At 38.2% G+C, this 19987-nt stretch overlaps 1 protein-coding gene across 1 annotated transcript in view; it reads left to right on the top strand.

The window, feature by feature from the left end:
- Positions 1–19987, top strand: part of tgfbr1b (transforming growth factor, beta receptor 1 b) — a 67625-nt gene that overhangs the window by 285 nt on the left and 47353 nt on the right. The window lies entirely within an intron of this gene.

Here is a 19987-nt window from a genome sequence, read left to right as displayed (position 1 = left end):
GCACGCGTGCGTTTTCCACTCCGCCCGTGCGGTTTTCTGCAATGAATGTTGTGGTTCTGGGGGCCATCAGAGGGTTGCTCTTTGTTTGCAAGCAACTGCAGCCCCAAAGAGAGAGTGTTTCTGCAAAGATGGCGCAGGTCAGAGAGAGAAAGAAAGAAAAAGAAAGAGATGCTGTCAGGAGAAGCGCTTTTATTCCTTCGCGACTGAGAAGAAAATGAGAGAAACGCAGAAAAGTCCATCATATCATCACACCTGATTGCGTTTATAAACTGAGCAGACTGAATGCATTCACTTGCAAAGCCAGCGTGTGTGTGTTCAGAGGATTCACGTGTGATTAATGCTTGAGAGGGTTTTGTTTGAGTCTGATTACAGGATGATTGTGTTTATAGTTATCAGTCTTTAAGATCATAGACCGTGACAAACACACACACACACTCGTCTCCTCTGCCTCGAGGCGTTGTATTTTCAGTCGAAATTTTGCAGTCTTATCTAGCGATTAAACATCTTAAAAATACATGATGTTGTTAAAATGTGACGTAGGATGTCATAATTATCAGTTTGTTGTTCCTGTAGCTTGAAACGCTAATCGAAACTTATTTTGGTCTAGACTAATAACCGTCAATATGACAGACAACTCCCTTTTTATTTACTGTATACCCAGTAAAATATTGTTTTGCGTATTTATACAATTTAAACACATTAATAAAACTTAAAATACGCCATATAAGGGTTTTTACGTTTTTCGCTAGCTGGATCGGGCTAACTATCCAGATAACTGTTTTAAACTGGGCTTTAAATGCTGGTAGCGCCGTTTAAAGTTAAAAATAGTCGTCATTTGTCTCAGAATGTAACTTTAATGTATTTTGTTACACGTTTAGTATATTTAAAACGCTTAAAATGTGTTCCGTCACCTCGTTTGACTTTTGAATTAGCTGTTAGCTGTTTGGCTAACTTGTTTTCACTAGTTATGGAAAACCGAAATAATATACAAATAACAAAACAAAGTTAACTTGTCAGCGATTGGTAATGACTGTCTCAATTTGTGTTTCTAATATAAGTTAACGTTTACAAATATTTTTTAGAAATGGCGATTTATGTGCTGCTGTTTATAACGTACTGTTTAATAAGTCTTTTAAACACGTAAAGTGAGGGAGAAATCGATCACTCTCAGTAGTAATTATAATAATAGTAACGTAAACACAGAGGATGATGTCAGATGTTTGTGTACAGAAGAGTGTGGGAGTGTGAATACTGTCTCATCCGTCCTGTCTATCTAGACAGCATTTATGGGTTCCACGTATTCTTTTTTTTCTATGCCATTGTAGTGTATTTTTATGAGTATTTTCCACATACATGTATGGAAGCCCGTTTCCACCACAAAATTGACATACTAAGTCATATTTATGAGACGAGGTCATAATTGTGACATGTATCGAATTATGATGGAAATGGGCATCCATATATGTGATGGCCAGAAATGTTCACTTCTCATGTCTTAATGTGTTTTGTCACATGCAGTTTTGCAATGGAAATGACTGCAGGCTTTGAGCGTGTCACGTTGGGTTGAATAATTCTAATTCTGCTTTGTCTCTGGCGGGCAGGGAGAGGCGCAGTTATTGTCATATGCACTTATTGCCAGGTGACTTGCATTTGTGTCACCTTCAGTAAATCAGGGCTGGTTGTTTTATTGGCACTGTATGAATCATAAATGTCCTTCTTGAAATCAGCTTCTGAATGTCAGGAGAGCAGTGATGCATAAAGTCAACATGAAATGGCGTTCACAACATCTTTTGTGTTCGCAGTCAATTAAATAATGTCAGTTTTTGTTTTCGTGTTATGCTTGAGCATATAAATGCATGAACTAATGCACCTTAAAGGAATCAAACTGAATCAGCATTTGTAGCATAATGTTGAAAACCGCAAAAATATTTTCAACTTGTTCCTCACTCTAAAAAAAACACTGGGTTGTTACGTCTGACCCAGGATCTGGGTAACAAAAACTACCCAAACACTGGGTTGTTACGTCTGACCCAGGATCTGGGTAACAAAAACTACCCAAACACTGGGTTGTTACGTCTGACCCAGGGTCTGGGTAACAAAAACTACCCAAACACTGGGTTGTTACGTCTGACCCAGGGTCTGGGTAACAAAAACTACCCAAACACTGGGTTGTTACGTCTGACCCAGGATCTGGGTAACAAAAACTACCCAAACACTGGGTTGTTACGTCTGACCCAGGGTCTGGGTAACAAAAACTACCCAAACACTGGGTTGTTACGTCTGACCCAGGGTCTGGGTAACAAAAACTACCCAAACACTGGGTTGTTACGTCTGACTCAGGATCTGGGTAACAAAAACTACCTAAAAACTGGGTTGTTACGTCTGACCCAGGATCTGGGTAACAAAAACTACATTAAAAAAAAAACTGGGTTGTTACGTCTGACCCAGGATCTGGGTAACAAAAACTACATTAAAAAAAAAACTGGGTTGTTATGTCTGACCCAGGATCTGGGTAACAAAAACTACATAAAAAAAAAAAACTGGGTTGTTATGTCTGACCCAGGATCTGGGTAACAAAAACTACCCAATCACTGGGTTGTTATGTCTGACCCAGGATCTGGGTAACAAAAACTACCCAATCACTGGGTTGTTATGTCTGACCCAGGATCTGGGTAACAAAAACTACATAAAAAAAAAAACTGGGTTGTTATGTCTGACCCAGGATCTGGGTAACACAAAAACTACCCAAACACTGGGTTGTTACGTCTGACCCAGGATCTGGGTAACAAAAACTACCCAATCACTGGGTTGTTATGTCTGACCCAGGATCTGGGTAACACAAAAACTACCCAAACACTGGGTTGTTACGTCTGACTCAGGATCTGGGTAACAAAAACTACCCAATCACTGGGTTGTTACGTCTGACTCAGGATCTGGGTAACAAAAACTACCTAAAAACTGGGTTGTTACGTCTGACCCAGGATCTGGGTAACAAAAACTACATAAAAAAAAAAACTGGGTTGTTACGTCTGACCCAGGATCTGGGTAACAAAAACTACATAAAAAAAAAAAAACTGGGTTGTTATGTCTGACCCAGGATCTGGGTAACAAAAACTACCCAATCACTGGGTTGTTATGTCTGACCCAGGATCTGGGTAACACAAAAACTACCCAAACACTGGGTTGTTACGTCTGACTCAGGATCTGGGTAACAAAAACTACCTAAAAACTGGGTTGTTACGTCTGACCCAGGATCTGGGTAACAAAAACTACATAAAAAAAAAACTGGGTTGTTATGTCTGACCCAGGATCTGGGTAACAAAAACTACCCAATCACTGGGTTATTATGTCTGACCCAGGATCTGGGTAACAAAAACTACCCAATCACTGGGTTGTTATTTCTGACCCAGGATCTGGGTAACACAAAAACTACCCAAACACTGGGTTGTTACGTCTGACCCAGGATCTGGGTAACAAAAACTACCCAATCACTGGGTTGTTATGTCTGACCCAGGATCTGGGTAACACAAAAACTACCCAAACACTGGGTTGTTACGTCTGACCCAGGATCTGGGTAACAAAAACTACCCAAACACTGGGTTATTATGTCTGACCCAGGATCTGGGTAACAAAAACTACCCAAACACTGGAAAAATAACCCAAAAAAATGTCAATGCCAAAAGTCTCAACCCAGGACTTAACCCAGGGTAGAAAAAATAACCCAAGATTTTTTAGTGTATATCAGCATCTACACCAACACACAATTTTATTTTGTTTATTATAAGCGCTGCAGTTTTGACATCTGCCGCTTTAAATGCTCGAGCTCTTTAAAGGTGGATTCTGATTGGCTGTAATGTTTTTATTATTCATAAGATGGAAAAGTGTTTCGGAAAGTGATTCCGATATAATTTCTCTGTCGTTTTTGTTGTCGTTGTGGTGTGGACTGCTATTCTTTCACATTTAGAATGATTATTATTTCATAGTTAGTTATAGTTTTCATTATAGTGTGTGAATGGGGCTTTACAGTGAGGCACTCACAAAAAACTTATGAATCTTATAACTCTATACAAACATTTTTCTGCTTTGTTTTGGGTTTTACATTGACATGCAATTGCAATGAAGAAAAGGTTAGTATAAGTTACTTTTTCCCCACATGCATACAGTATTGTTTACATCTTGTGGCTTTAATTTTAAAGCTCTAACTGAGATTTTTGCTTTGCTAGTCAAAATTAATTTAAACATTATGCCACAAGTGGCACCGATTGAACCCGCATATTCCAGAATCCTGCTATTCCAGGACGAACCATGTGAAATGGCTGCCATCGCACTAATATACAATAGAGAAAAAAGCATTGCTGGAGCAACTTTAAAAGATCACCACCTGAGCACCTTTCAAACGATGCGCTGTTTATGTCTCAGCTGCCAGATGCATGACTAATAATGGAGGCCGGTTGGTGTGGAGCGGTGCATGTGCACTACAGAGACGTGATTTAAACCCCAGTTCAGCCCTCAGAGGCTCGTCTGTCACATTTGATACATGGACACTACAATAATGTTGCCTTCAGGACAGGAATCTGAAGTATTTTTGTGACCCCAAATGCCTGTTGTCCTGGCTTAAAGAACCAAAACTAATTTGAGAAGTTGCATTAGTGCCAGCTGTGAATGAATTGAGAGGTAGTGATGCGTTCAGGCTGTCCTGTGTTTGGCACAACCAGTATTTTGCAGCAGTGGTGGCTTTTAAATGTGTCAGAAATAAATAAAAACGCTCCGAGGCTTTGGTATATCTAGAGCTTTTTATATTGAACTTTGGTTTTAAAGTAATGGACTATACGGTTATGGGTGACCATTTTGTTTTAAATCTTTTTGTCTGTCTCCAGGAGTTGAATATGGAAGTGGTTCACACTTAATAACATCACTTTTGCATCTTCTTTTAGTTGAATATTTCATCTCAAATTGGTGCAAGCACAATATGTAATACTGACGGCTCCGTTCAAAAGAGTTGCTTTCATGCAGTCCATTTGTTGTGTTTATTTACTGAAGTGATTTGGGTTAAGTGCCCTCCTAGGGTTCCTGTGTTTCAGCAATCTGAAGTCAACTATCCTTCTTAAAAACCCGTTTCCTTTGGGATGAACTCGAGGCCTTGTTGAGCTCTTCTCCGTCGACCGCAGCACTCTCAGTTTGCCGTATTCAATCCAGCTCTTTGCTCTGGCTCGACGTACCTTTTTGGAGGGATCCCGTATCACTTTACAGCATATTGTTATTTGGATGTTCAGACTGTGGGATTTGTGGTTTGGATGCAATAGGAGATAGTGGCATGATTAATGGACGCTGTCAGAGAACATAAATCGAGTGTTTTCGCAACTTGCCCTGTCAACATATCATCATAGTGAGTATAAAATGATGCATGCACTACAGTTTAAGCCTGAGTTTACATAGAAATTAAAGTTTAGTCATTCTCACGTCGTTCCAGATAAGCTATTTTACACTAATAATGTGTTTGTACATGCTTTGGTGAGCATGAGACTTTTTTTTGAAAACATTACAAAATATTACAACACAATGACCTCAAAAACATATTAACAAATGTTAATTTCCAACATATTTTGGGTTCACTTTAAGCAAGCAATACAGTCATTTTTAAACAGTAATTGAGTTAAATAAAACTACCCAGCAGGTTGATCAAACATTTAACCTATTTGCTGGGTTTGTCCATTTTCAACCCAACTTGGGTTGTTTTTAACCCAGCATTTTTAGAGTGTATGACTCATGCTCTATATTCTAATGCAAGAAGAAATATTTGACTTATTTCCACTGAAGTTATGCAGTGGCATTATGTGAGAAGACCAAAATTGAGTCATTATTCAACTAAAAAGCTTCACATTTTGCCGCAGTTCACAAAGTTATTCATACTTCAGACGATTGGTCATTAAGTTGCGTTTGGAGTCATTTAGTGTGTTTACATGCACATTCTGAACCCGATTATGCTTAATAAGCCGACAATTAATGTGGTGGTCTTGTAAACGCAGTAAACTGTTTTCCTTTATCAGAGTAAGGACATATACGGCTTAAGCAAGCGATCGTCACAGCACGATATTTGCCTACTTACACCGATTTCGGCCAGTATGTAAATGCATTAATTTGCTTCCTGTCGACTTATTGAAGTGCGCATGTGTGACAAGTGAGAGGAACGTGTCCTTACTGCAGATTTAAGCACATCCAAACGTTTTGCAGTAAGGGAGGAGGAGATATATCTCAAACTCAGACACTTTCTTGACCCAAAAATTATAAAGATGTGTTCTCATCTCGTGAAGCAAGTCAAAATGCAAAATAACCACATGAGAGGAGAATATATGGGCCGTAAGTTTCCTGCTGACATGTTGCAATACTCTTCTTCGGTTTTTAATGCTTGATTTAACATCACAACCGACATAAATTAAATACTCTTGAGTCAGATAAATGTATTACGTTTTGATGTCAATACCGGGAAAAAACCTGATTTATTAATAAAGTTATGTAAACGCAGTTTACTTAAATTTTCGGGTTATTGTTTTGCATGTAAACCCGGAAAACAGATTATTTCAATAAGCTGATTTTTGTGAGTTATCGGTGTACATGTAAACGTGCTCATTGACATCAAAACTGGTAAATAACGACTTTAAATGTTGTTTTGTTTCTCACACAAAGCTAGAATATATTTTATGGTGATTATTTGTCTTTTTTTTTTTAGCTAAACAGCATCCGTACCCATCTACTTTCATTAGGGGTTCACCAATATTGATATTATTCTGGAGAATGCCGATACCGGTAATTGTTATTATTTTCATAAAGTCTATGCTATGTTGTGTAAGTAAACTAAAATTAAAAAGAAAACTACTGTTTTATGTGCTACAAGTGAATTTAAGTGTCACAACATTAAGGGATGCGCTGATATGAAAATTTTGGCCGATACCGATAACCGATAATTCTTCATATTTGAAAGCTGATAACCGATATATTGGCCGATAAATCTAAATCCCAATTTTTATGTAATTGTTGAGAGCCTGATTATAAAGACAAAAGTTTCACCATTAAAATCCATGTCCCAAACACACGATTATGTTCTCATTATAATATTATGCAGTCTATATGACAGACTTGTGCTGCACATGTTGGACTTAACTGTATTTTCCTTTTTGAAGTGATTTCAATCATATTTCAAGCAATTAAAAACCGTCACCTTGGTGGACAGTGTGCATCTGAAGTGTCTCAGCTGAAGGAAATAATCCATTATTTATCAGCTTTAATATATCGGAAAAATTTTCTTATTGGGCCAATATCAGTAACATTAAAAAAATGCATATTGGCCGATGCCGATATATCATGCATCCCTAACAATATTACAATGTACTATGGAAGCTTGTTTCCGCCATGGGAAACAAAAAAATAAATAAAAAAAGACAATTGACTTTGACTTTTTCTCAATTGTGAGTTTATATCTGAGTTTTTAGAAAAAGTCAGAATTGTGAGATGAAAAGTTGCAATTACCTTCCATAATGCACAGTATAAAAATGGATATTCATTTTGAAATGGCCAAAGATTACATTTAAGTGTTAAAAATATGTCATGTCATTAAAATATGTCAAATGAATCTGTATCTGTTAAAGAAAACAAATGGCCGTCCAGAGAGGTGAAGAATCCGCCCTGCCCTGATGTCATGTTCCTCTTTGGATCCTGAAGATGTTGGCATGAAGCTCTGGAATCCGTGTCCTGCCCTCTATTTGAGTCATTTGTTTTACTGGCTGCTTTGAAAAGGAGCTTTGCAGGTTTTACAGCGTTCTCCTCCTTCCTCTCAGAGCTAGTTACCCCAAATGGAGAGCGTCCCTCTGCAGCCGGCAGGTTTATGATCCCTGTGTGGCTCGGAGGCGGCCGGGAGCGCCGGGTATTTATAAAGAACAGTCCGTCATGTGCTCTGACACGCTAGCAATTAGCAGAGCCTCAGGCAGCGAGACTGCCAAAAAAAGTTGGGGTTTGAGCATCGAAGAGAACACGTTCTTTGACGGTTTACTGCTCTTTTCTCTCTGAAGGCTTATTAGCGCGTCAGGCTCAGAACGCCGTGGACGTGAAAAGTCAGTTTTTGGTGTTGTGTCCTAGAAAATCTGTCTCCGGCTAACACTAACTCGGGAACAATACGCCCACAGAGTGTGCTGCTCCTTGACAGACCTGTGAGACTGTAGCTGTATTCACATCTTGAAGACACAAACCGACTCCGACGCTCCTCTCTGATCACCAGCCGGATGGAACTGGGTCACTGTCAGTAAAACACCAGTTTCCTCTCTCGTCCGAGTTGTTCCTGTCGACTTGTTTGGCAGAATCATACTGAAGATATGGTTATCTTCCTTGTGTTTTTTCAGGCATCAGACTCGCATAAAAGACCTGTCAGTTGATTATAATAGCATCTGTGCAGTCGTCTGCTTCGATGCCTCTTTTAAAGAAACCTGACAACATATTCATAAAGAGGACTTGATGATCTTTCTCTCTGATCGTGAAATATGCTCACTGGGAATATTTGGGTGCAAATACTGTTATTTCTTTTTTAGCTGTATATGTTTTAAACATTGGGGTTTAGGTTTGAACTTACTGTGGCCTATGATGAATATAATTCTCAGAAGACTTCTGTCAAAAACAAACTCTAAAATTTTGAAGAACATTGTAGGTTGTTTTTAATAAATTGAAAATTAATTGGAACAGATGCTGTTTTGCTCCAAAAATGACCTGTAACCATCATAATAGTGGTCCATATGACTCATGCTGTAATGCAAGAAATATTTGAATTATTTCCACTGAATTCTTTCAGTGGTATTATGTGAGCAGTGGGTGGAGTTAGTGTTCTTTTGACTGATGTGCTCTGATTGGTGGAGATTTCTCTGCGGAGTCATGGGTAATGTAGTTTCTCACTATGAATTTTGCTGTAAAACATGATTATTTAAAAAATAAGTTGAAATCATGTGTGCTGATGGCTTCAACAGAAGCATATACCATAACCCAACGCGATCTCGTCTTTTTACATAAAGTGTGGTTATTTACTCATGTTTTCATACACACTGAAATGTACATAAAATGGTTACTGAAACTATAAAATGGTTAGTTTTTGGGTTAGGGTTAAGGGATCTACAATTCACAAAATGGTAAAAGGGCAATTATACAAATATCTTTGATATAAAAGATTCATAAACATTTTGCGTTTTTTAGCTGTAAATACATAATGATATTTATACGTTTAAATGTTCATATTGTATGTTTCAGTATCCATCCAAACATACAAAAATGTACGTTTTGCACCTAAATTCCTGATTCCTATGAGACCAGGCTAGTTAATGTTATTGCATTGGACTCAAACCCAGAGTCTAACAACTTCCCAAAAATGTTTTGAAACTTTTTGTGGGGTTTTCCACATTGTGACAATGTGATGTTCCCTGTCAAAAATGACTGGCCTACAAAAAATTGCTTATAAATCTCTCATTATGCTACATCATCACCAAATATTGGATTCAATCTTTTTGTCAGCTTGTTCTCTTTCAGTTAGGACAGGTTTTGTGTTTATTTTTGGAACTGATCGATCGTAGGCCTTATTTATCTGAGCTTATGTACCTCAGTTTTTGAGTGAAAAAAGCGTTATTTGTGGATAATTATGTCAATTTGACATAAAATATGAAAAACAATATTGCACTGTTTATCACACTAGTGTGCTTTAAAGTTTAACCCGGAAATTTGTTTTGAAATGCTTTTATTTTGTACAAAATGGCACAAATTCACACTTGTGTTCACGGTCAAAAATGACAGACATACAAAAATAGCTTATAAATCTATTGTTATGCTATTTTATCACCAAATATTGGATTCAATCTTTTTGTCAACTTGTTTTCTTTAAATTAGGACAGGTTTTGTATTTATTTTTGGAACTGATTGATCGTAGGCCTCATTGATCTGAGCTTATATTGGTCAAAAATGACAGAAAATCGGAGAAACAATTAGTGTTCAGAAACATGTTCATCATGTTCAAAAATAAATACAAAACCTGTCTTAACTGAAAGAAAACAAGTTGACAAAAAGACTGAATCCAATAATTGGTGATTAAATAGTGTAACCAGTGATTATTAAATAGTGATTACCAGAAGTTATTTTTCTGCGGGTCGGTCATTTTTGACCGTGAACACCACAAGTGTGACTTTGTGCCATTTTGTACAAAATAAAAGCATTTCAAAACAAATTTCCTGGTTAAACATTAAAGCACACTAGTGTGATAAACAGTGCAATATTGTTTTTCATATTTTATGTCAAATTGACATAATTATCCACAAATAATGCTTTTTTTCACTCAAAAACTGAGGTACATAACTCAGATAAATAAAGCCTATGATCGATCAGTTCCAAAAATAAACACAAAACTTGTCCGAATTGAAAGAAAACAAGTTGACAAAAAGATTGAATCCAATATTTGGTGATAAGGTAGCATAACGAGAGATTTATAAGCAATCGGTCATTTTTGACAGGGAACACCACGAGTGTGATAGGGTTTTCAACACAGCACAAGGGTTAAATATATTGGCTAATTGCTTTCTGCTAATAATATTGTTCCATTTTCAGCTGGGTTTAACACATTCAAATCCATTCCACAAACAGTCAGCTCTGAAAGTGGTAAAAGAAATCTCATATTCCTTGTGAACCTGCTATAAATGCTATGCATTAACATGTATGGGAGAGCTGTCAGGTCCTTCCTTACCAAGAGACAAAGCCACATATAACATAAGGCTTTGTGGGGGAGGTTGAGGGTTGAGTCCTCATACCCAAACCCACATCTGTCGTGGACAAAAGCCTGGCAGTAATGGGCGTAAAGGGTTAGGGGCCAGAGCGCTGACCTATGGAAATGACTTCAGGATCCCTTGTGTGGTAAAAAAAGGTTGCACTCCTCGACTCAAATGAAAAGGGGGAAGGGAATCTCATGTGCGGATGATGCGCGTTTACATGTGACGTGCGTGTGTGTGATGTATGAGCCAGCGGGGCGCAGGGATTGTGGTTGCCAGGAAACGCGGTGTAATTAATTCCACCGCACACGGAAGGTGAGCGCGAGTTGAGTTGAGCGGAGTGGCTTTCTTTGATGAAGAGCCCGCAAGATGCGAAGCCTGCTTTCCCCCTCTTTCCTCTGTTAAATCACTCCAAGCAGCTCCGGGACGATTCCTTTGTGCCGCTTGGAGACTAGGCACAGCGACGGCGATGTTAGCTTTGGTAAGACTGTATGTTTGTGAACTCCCAGGCATTGACAAATTCAACTTTAGCTGTTAAATGTTTTTAAAATTGCATTCTTTCTCCTCTAGGAAAAGAGCGAAAATATTGATGACTCAATCAGATGCTTTCTGTAATGAAAATGTCCCGCCCTCTTATACTACCTGCAAACCCTAAATCCATTTTACACCGTGTCCCGAGCACAACATGCGATAGAATATATCTTTTTCTTGTTAATCAAGAGTTTTTGTCCTAAACAACCACACAATGTCATGGCTGACACGACAACATGCAAACTATGACACTGATAATCTCAGGTACTGATTTATTTAATTTTAAAAGAATTAAAAGAAATGATTGGCTGTGAATTATTATTATTATTATTATTATTATTATTATTGTTATTGTTATTGTTATTATTATTATTTTTTTATTTTGGTTGCGAGTGCAGTGCACTTGCAGAGAGACTCCGCTCACATGCTCCTCTGATTGGCTGTGATGTTTGATTGATTTGGTTGCGATTGCAGTGCGCTTGCAGAGACTCCGCCCACACGCTCTTCTGATTGGCTGTGAGTTTTGATTGATTTGGTTGCGATTGCAGTGTAATTGTAGAGACTCCGCCCACACGCTCTTCTGATTGGCTGTGATGTTTGATTGATTTGGTTGCGATTGCAGTGCGCTTGCAGAGACTCCGCCCACACGCTCTTCTGATTGGCTGTGAGTTTTGATTGATTTGGTTGCGATTGCAGTGTAATTGTAGAGACTCCGCCCACACGCTCTTCTGATTGGCTGTGATGTTTGATTGATTTGGTTGCGATTGCAGTGCAATTGTAGAGACTCCGCCCGCACGCTCTTCTGATTGGCTGTGAGTTTTGATTTAATTGGTTGCGAGTGCAGTGCGCTTGTAGAGAGACTCCGCCCACACACTCTTCTGATTGGCTGTGAGTTTTGATTTAATTGGTTGCGAGTGCAGTGCGCTTGTAGAGAGACTCCGCCCACACACTCTTCTGATTGGCTGTGAGTTTTGATTGATTTGGTTGTGAGTGCAGTGCGCTTGTAGAGAGACTCCGCCCACACGCTGTTCTGATTGTACTTAACTGACAAATGCTAACACGGTGTAGAACGTAGCATGTTCGTATACTGTAGTACACATCTACTGAACTCTCAAAACTCAGGAAATGTAGGTGGTTTCTTTGGTTGTCACTTCTTTTCATAACTAAACTGTGTATGTTTTAACATAAGCATATTTAGCTGTTTAAACAGAACTCAAAGCCGTATTCTGTTGCCATATGAATGTATTACAAGCGTCACTGTAGCGCTTTAAAAATCAGGATTGACCCTGAATGCTTCTATTTTACCAATCAGAGCAGAGCTGTTGATTTCAATCTGGGCTGCAGGTTTATTTTGCTATGCTGTTTCTGCTCTAGTGTTTAGCCTACAACAGCCTGTCTTTTATGATAGGTTTTGAAGTATTGAGATGGATTATGGGCTTTGAAGAAACAGCTGTGCGAAGTACCTGTGTGAGTGTTTTTCCATCAGCCAGAATTAAATATTAGCTAGAGAAATCAATCTTAACTCACACTACAAAATTAATGTTACCAATAATACCATGCTTCTCTTCTTTTTTTTTTTTTTGGACTTGTACCATGTAAATATGGTGGTTTGTAGACCTGTACCATGGTAATACCACTGTTTTCTTTAAGTTCTTTGGTGTACCATGCAATATATACACACACACACATACACACACCATGGTAATCACTCAGTACTGTGGTGAATATCAAAGTTTTGCCACTCAGAATTATTGAGGGTCAATTTGAAAGTTTCATGTTTGTTGTTTATTGGTGACTTTAGCAGGTGTTTGGTACATTTATTTTAACTAAAGATGAAATTAATTGGGTCTGTTTTATGTTCTTATTAACAGATTCATCAGAGTACAGACAGGTGGGGGGAAAAACAAGATATCCAAGCACAAATTTAAGAATTCATTCCCACAAATTTGTTCTTTTAGTTAAATCGTGGCCATGTACTAATTTGCTCCTTCGTTTTGGCCACAATTTAACTAAAACAAGAGCACAACTTGGCAATGATGTAACTAAACTTAGGGAACACATTAATAAAGCATGGCCACAAATTATGAAGTTTTGGACACAGATTTTCAATTTGTGGTTGTGAAATCTATTTTTTTCTCCCGCATCATGTGTGCTGCTGCTCGCTTATTTTTGATCCCTGTTAAATATCCAATGAAGCATGGCACATTATGGATGTAAAATTAATGCTGTTTGATACCAACATTCATATTGTCTTTTTCCAGTTTGATGGCTCAAATTCTGTCTGAGATTTGTTGTTGGGAATGCTAACCAACCCACTTTACCAATTTGCATCAAGATGAAGATGAATTAGCTTGGCTCTGAAAACTCGACACACTCTTCAATTGATCCCCTGCACTGTTCAGGCAACTAAAGGGATAGTGAACAAACAGCACACCTATTCATTAAACTCTCCACAGCGTGCTTGGATTTCACCAATGGATCGCCTTGGCGGCCAAACGCAGCTGAGCGCATGCAAGAGCTTTCGCTCTCCACCGAAAAGACATTGAACAGCACTTGGCTTTTCAATGCCAGATAATTCAATTACTGCATTTGAGGTTGAAGCCAAAGGCTTCAAGATGTGAAATCCAATTGCCATTGATTCCCAAAATCAGTAGTCTTTGTCTCGAGAGTTCTTGCTTGCTTTGTGTTGAGCATTAGATGAATCCGCTTCAGTCCTTTTCATTTCTAAGACCTGAAATACTGCAGACATTTGAGACCCGGCAAGTGCGAGGCCGAGTCGCCCCGTTCCCGTTCATTTAACAATGGCTTAGGTGGTTTTAATCAGATTGCGTCTGATGGAATTAAGTTAATTGAAAGCATTATAAGAGTTGAGTGACTCAAAATTGCATTCTTTTCTTGAATGGCAAAGTAATGTAATGGCCTATTTTATTCTGTAACATAATTAAAGCATTCCTCTCAGACTGTTTCAAGGGACGTGCTTAAATTTAAATTTAGTGAACTTCTCTGCTATTGGAAGATAACATCACTAATAAATGCCCCAAATAACCACCCCAAAATAAACGTTATTATCATTTACTCGTCTTCATGACGTTCCAAACCTGTTTGTTTTTTTTTGTTTGGTTTTTTTTTTACCTTGTAAAAGAAATGCAGATAAAATATTAAATGACCTATATGAATATTTTCTGAGTAATCCTCTATTTTGTAGAGGGGGAGAAAAGTTTGTTAAAAAACAGAATCTGAAATTATATTGAGATATCTTTATAATAATATGAAATAAAATATTAAAATATATTTTTGGCCCTTGATAGAAGGGAAGCGAGATATGTATGCAATGAATGCAGAGTGACCCACATATTTTTTTGATCACTGAAAATGTGTACAGTTTACTCATGAAGCCACTTTGAGATCTCCATATCTCTGGGAATGAACCATATAGGGTCTTAAAAATGGAGACACCAAAACTAAAGTTTGTTAAGAACTACAATCTAAAAGGATATTAAGTTGCATACACGTAAACTTTGGGGAAAAACCACACAAAAGTGCTTTTTGACATTTTTGAACTGTCACTGTTTGCATACAGTGGAAACAAAGATTGCTAAAGTCAACAGATTTTACTAATAGACCTACCAATCTCTGTGTAAAAATAAAATGATGCTGACATTTCCTAAAGTTATTATTTCCATTTTTTTTAATTTGGCTCCAAATCTCAGGTGAAAATTTGTCATTTTGACCCCTTCTACATTTTAATATTTTGGTTTTCATTACTATTTAGAGCTGCATGATTAATCGTCAATTAATTGTCTATGTGTATTAAACCTTTGACAAGTACGATCACAGCGAACATTCAGATCTGCGTTCTGAGTCAGAGAGAGCCGTTGTCATGTATAGGTATGAAACAGCTTACAAGAGACTGTCTTACAATAATTCAGATTATCACAGAAATACTGGGATTGAAGTTTATAGTTTGGATATAAACACTGATGTCTATGGTAGCAATCAAAACCTTTTAAAAGTAACTCGATTCTTTTAAATAAAGATTGTATCAATTACATTGTTACACCAGTAGGTGGCAACAAGTGATTTTTAAAAATGTATTTCTCATTGATTGATTAATTGAAGAGATTCATTCAAAAAAGCTGATTCATCCAGTTATAAAACAAGTGAAGTCTTCATGAGTGAGTCATTGAATCATTCATTCAACCGATCTTTAAAAAACAATTCATTCAGATTAAATAAACATTTTAAATGGACTGCAGCAATCAACATTTTGTCAGAACCTTTAGTAAATTACATGTTATTTTCTTTAGTTGTCTATTCAGAATCGTGGCAGAATGTTTGAAACAAAAATAATGATTCTCAATTTATCCACAGTCATGCAGCTCTACCACTATTTATGTCTTTCTTCGGGAAAAATAAAAAATTATTAGCCGGGGAAGTTTCTGAAGTTCGGTTGATTTGACACGAAATGACCTGAATATGCTTAATTTTTCTTCAGAAAGCAAAACAAAAGTATCTTGCAGAATGTTTTTGTCCACGCAGTGAAAGTCAGTGGTTCCCATTTTTCAGAATATCTTTTGTGTTCCACAGAAGAAAGTCAGTCAAACAGGTTTGGATTGACATGAGGGTGAGTAAATGATGACAAAGAGAATAAATGCATAAATATGAATCAAAGCTGCTGTTCTGACTGACAAGATGAATAGCCGGGGACGTTCATGACACTAGTAGTTGTATCAAAGTCAGCAGGTGACAGCAGGGGAATGTGAGCTGACAGTTAAACAATATCCCGTGGCAAGGTCCTCCATAAAGGTGCCCTCCGTCATCATCAGACGGCCTTCAGCTTTGATGTTTTCACATGTAGTCTAGCATCGCTCCAGCTGTGGTGTCTCTTTATGGAGTTTAGTTCTCTTCCTGACAGACAGTAATTGCAGCATCTCAGGCTGAAGGAGGAAAGTGTCGTGAAACTCTGCACAGCAAGACGCTACGCACAAATAGATTGTTTGAGAAGCAAACGCGCTTGTTTGTTTAAGGCCTGTGGTGTCGAACAGGCTTCGCTCGGTAACCTCGACAGACTCTCGTAATGTCAAGACATCACCGTTGCTAAAGTGATAAGTGAGCTCTGATGTGTGTGGGGAAATTTGTCTAATGTCTCTTTACTTAGCCAATAGAGCGACTTTAAAGTGAGCTGCTTTTCCATCCTTCACTGATTGAACTTGCTGAATCAGTCAGCGGCTCTGAATCTGGCTCACTTACTGAACCACAGTCAAGTGATTTCAGTGATTCAGCAGGATTGTGTAGTGTGCACCAATCAGAGCTGAATTAAGATGGCTTTTTAAATTCCAATTGAATTCCTGAATTTGAAATGAATTGAATGAAGTGATGTAGCAAATGTGCAGAACTGCGTGAAAACACTGCAGGAAATTGCATTGTTATAAAGTAGAAAAATGTGATTTTAAAGAAGTTCATATAAATGTTGGTTTGATAAACCCTTGCTTAAAAGTTTGTCAAGTTTGAAGGTTTATAAGCCTAAGAGAACAGATAGGAATATTATAATGTGTAAATGAAAAATTGCATTTAATAATAATCCAAATGAACACTATTTCTGACATGTACACTCTAAAAAATGCTAGGTTAAAAACAACCCAGGTTGGGTTAAAAATGGACAAACCCAGCAGTTGGGTTAAATGTTTGCCCAACCTGCTGGGTAGTTTTATTTAACCCAACTATTGTTTAAAAATGACTATATGTCTGGCTTAAAATGAACCCAAAATATGTTGGAAATTAAAAATCAGACACATAATTACTAGAGATGACAAAGGTGAACATTTATTAATAAGTCATTTAAAAAATGTTTAATTTTTATTCATTAAACTTATGAATGAACTGTGGACCAGTCAGTAGCCAGAGCTGAAATTGCATTCATTGTTTTAGGGTTGGTGGGAGTTAAGTGGCATCGCCACACAGTTATTATGTTTGGTATAAAGAAACAAACATCTCAGTCCCCTGAAGACTGTATCTGTGATTTAGCGCTGGAGTAATAAACTGTGAGCGAATCCAGAATCCCTGGTCCAGTTTGGCTGTACGTTTTGTTTTGGTTGAGCGAATCATTTTCACGGCAGCGCCCATCTCAGTTTGCTGACCCTTCCCAAAATAGTCTTGGCTTTGTAGCGCCGTCCTCCCTGCAGATTCAGACATGTTCTGAGCACCAGGCCGCGGCCGAGCCAAACACTGAGTCAGTATTTACACATTCCTTCACTCTTTCTCCTCCGCGACCAGCGGGATGTGCAACAGCGCAAAGATCCACTCAGGCTGCCGAGACATTGAATGGAGGATGCTGGAGATCTGTCTCAGAAGACATTTGCAGGACATTGACATGCTGCAGTCGTTGGGCGGAAGCCAGCAGATCTTGTCATGATCCCCTTTGATACTCTCTGGGTCATTTTTATTGAAAACATTGTTGATTGTCTGTGAAGTCGAAATACATTCATGATTGACCATATTTACCTTTCTAATCCATGTTAGGATTGGGCAAAATTCAGAAGTGAAGAATCTTGTCAGAACTTGTCTGAACCCAAACTTTTGAACGCTATTGTAAGGCAGGGCCATAACCACCATAGACATTGAGGGGGACAAGTCCCCCCAATAATTACAAATGGCCAAAAAATTCTTGCACTGCTCTGCTGCACTTCATTACGCAGCACTCTCTGGGCCTTATCATACACCCGGAGGAATGCGACACCAGGTGCGACGCAAATGTTTTTTGCTAGTTTCAGCTCGATGCAGTTATCATTTTCATGTCCAGCGCCACGTTGTTTAAATAGCAAATGCACTCGTGCCCATCTGTTCGCCCATGGGTGTGCTGGTCTGAAAACGAGGTGTGTTCAGGTGCATTGTTGGCGTGTTGCTATTTTGAGGCAACTTAAAACGACTGCGCCATTGACCAACTGAAACCTGGTCTAAAGTCAATGCTGCAGTATTTTTTTTGTTATTTAAAGAGCGCGTTAGTAATATGTGCCTATATGCGGGTGCACAACGTGCGTACACTCTGCTTGTTACACACACAGGGACATGCAGCAGCACACAAACATGCCAAATATTAAAAATAAAAGGATTCCTCTCTGGAGAAGCGTTCAGTCTTTTCGCTTGCAAATCCCGCCATGTAAATAGTGAATCCACCATGGCGCAAGCGCAACTGGCTTTTAAAGGGAATGGGAGATGAGACTTTGATTGGTTTATTGCAGGTTACTCCCAAAACACACCCATGACTCATTAAGAGAATAGGGACAACCCTTTTGGACCATACGCCTGACGCGCCAACCATTTTTTCCGACATTAAACTAGCAAAACTGGATTCGGACACGCCCTAAGTGCACCTGCTCCATGAGCTTCTGACCGTGTGCTTAGATCATTAAAATAGGGCCCTGTATGTTGTTAGGATGACAAAAAGGTTTAAAAGTTACATTTTTAGTCTGGTCTGCCTCAGCGGTCCAACAGCGCTTGTCGATGACAAAATGATTGAGATGGATTTATGTTCTCTTTTAGCTCGTGCACAGACAAACAATCTATCACTTAATGCCATTGCGGAGACTCTTTCTGGTGAAATCACAAAACAAAATGCACACGTGTTCCTGCTTTTGATATACAATCACTGATGAACATCTTTTGATTTTAATGAGGAAAAAAAAACCTATACGAAGGCGGATTAGAACCCAGAACCTTTGACACGGTTAACAAGAATTCTACCACTAGACCACTAGGGAATTTTGAATGTTAATAGCGGATCTATGTTTATTCACTAACGTGAAGAATCTCGGGACTAACAAGTTCAGCCAAAAATGAAATTTCTATCATTAATTACTCACCCTCATGTCGTTCTACACCTGTAAGACCTCCGTTCATCTTCAGAACACAAATTAAGATATTTTTGATGAAATCCGATGGCTCAGTGAGGCCTCCATTGCCAGCAAGATAATTAACACTTTCAATGCCCAGAAAGCTACTAAAGACATCGTTAAAACAGTCATGTGACTACAGTGGTTCAACCTTAATGTTATGAAGCGACGAGAATACTTTTTGTGCACCAAAAAAACAAAATAACGTCTTTATTCAACAATATCTAGTGATGGACGATTTTGAAACACTGCTTCATGAAGCTTCAAAGCTTTACGAATCTTTTGTTTCGAATCAGTGGTTCAGAGCGCGTATCAAATGATCTCAAACTGCCAGTCACATGATTTCAGTAAATGAGGCTTTGTCATAAGTGTTTCGAAATGTTCTGAAATTTCAATTTGTGTTCAGAAGATGAACAAAGGTCTTACGGGTGTGGAACGACAAGAGGGGGGAGTAACTAATGACAGAAATTTCATTTTTGGGTGAATTAACCCTTCAACGCAAATTCATGCAAATATTATTTGCTAATAGTTCCAAAATTATTATTTCCCAACTACAGTAGTCAACATTTGAAGTGGATCAAAAAAGTTAATCAAAGTTGTCCTAAGAACTAAGTTGTCCTAAGAAGAAGGTTTTAGGACAACTTTAATTAAAGGTTTTGATCCACTTCAAATGTTGACTACTATAGAATTAGACCTAGAATTTCCTGTTTCTTTATGCTTTATATAAAAAAATAAATAAAAAAATTGGTCACCCCAATGTTCAAGATTCAAGACATGGTTACAGCC

The sequence above is a fragment of the Ctenopharyngodon idella genome, chromosome 23, assembly GCF_019924925.1.
Source record: "Ctenopharyngodon idella isolate HZGC_01 chromosome 23, HZGC01, whole genome shotgun sequence".
In the NCBI taxonomy this organism is placed as follows: domain Eukaryota; kingdom Metazoa; phylum Chordata; class Actinopteri; order Cypriniformes; family Xenocyprididae; genus Ctenopharyngodon; species Ctenopharyngodon idella.
The sequence above is the reverse complement of the archived record's forward strand: the minus strand, read 5'-3'. Positions and strand labels throughout refer to the sequence as shown.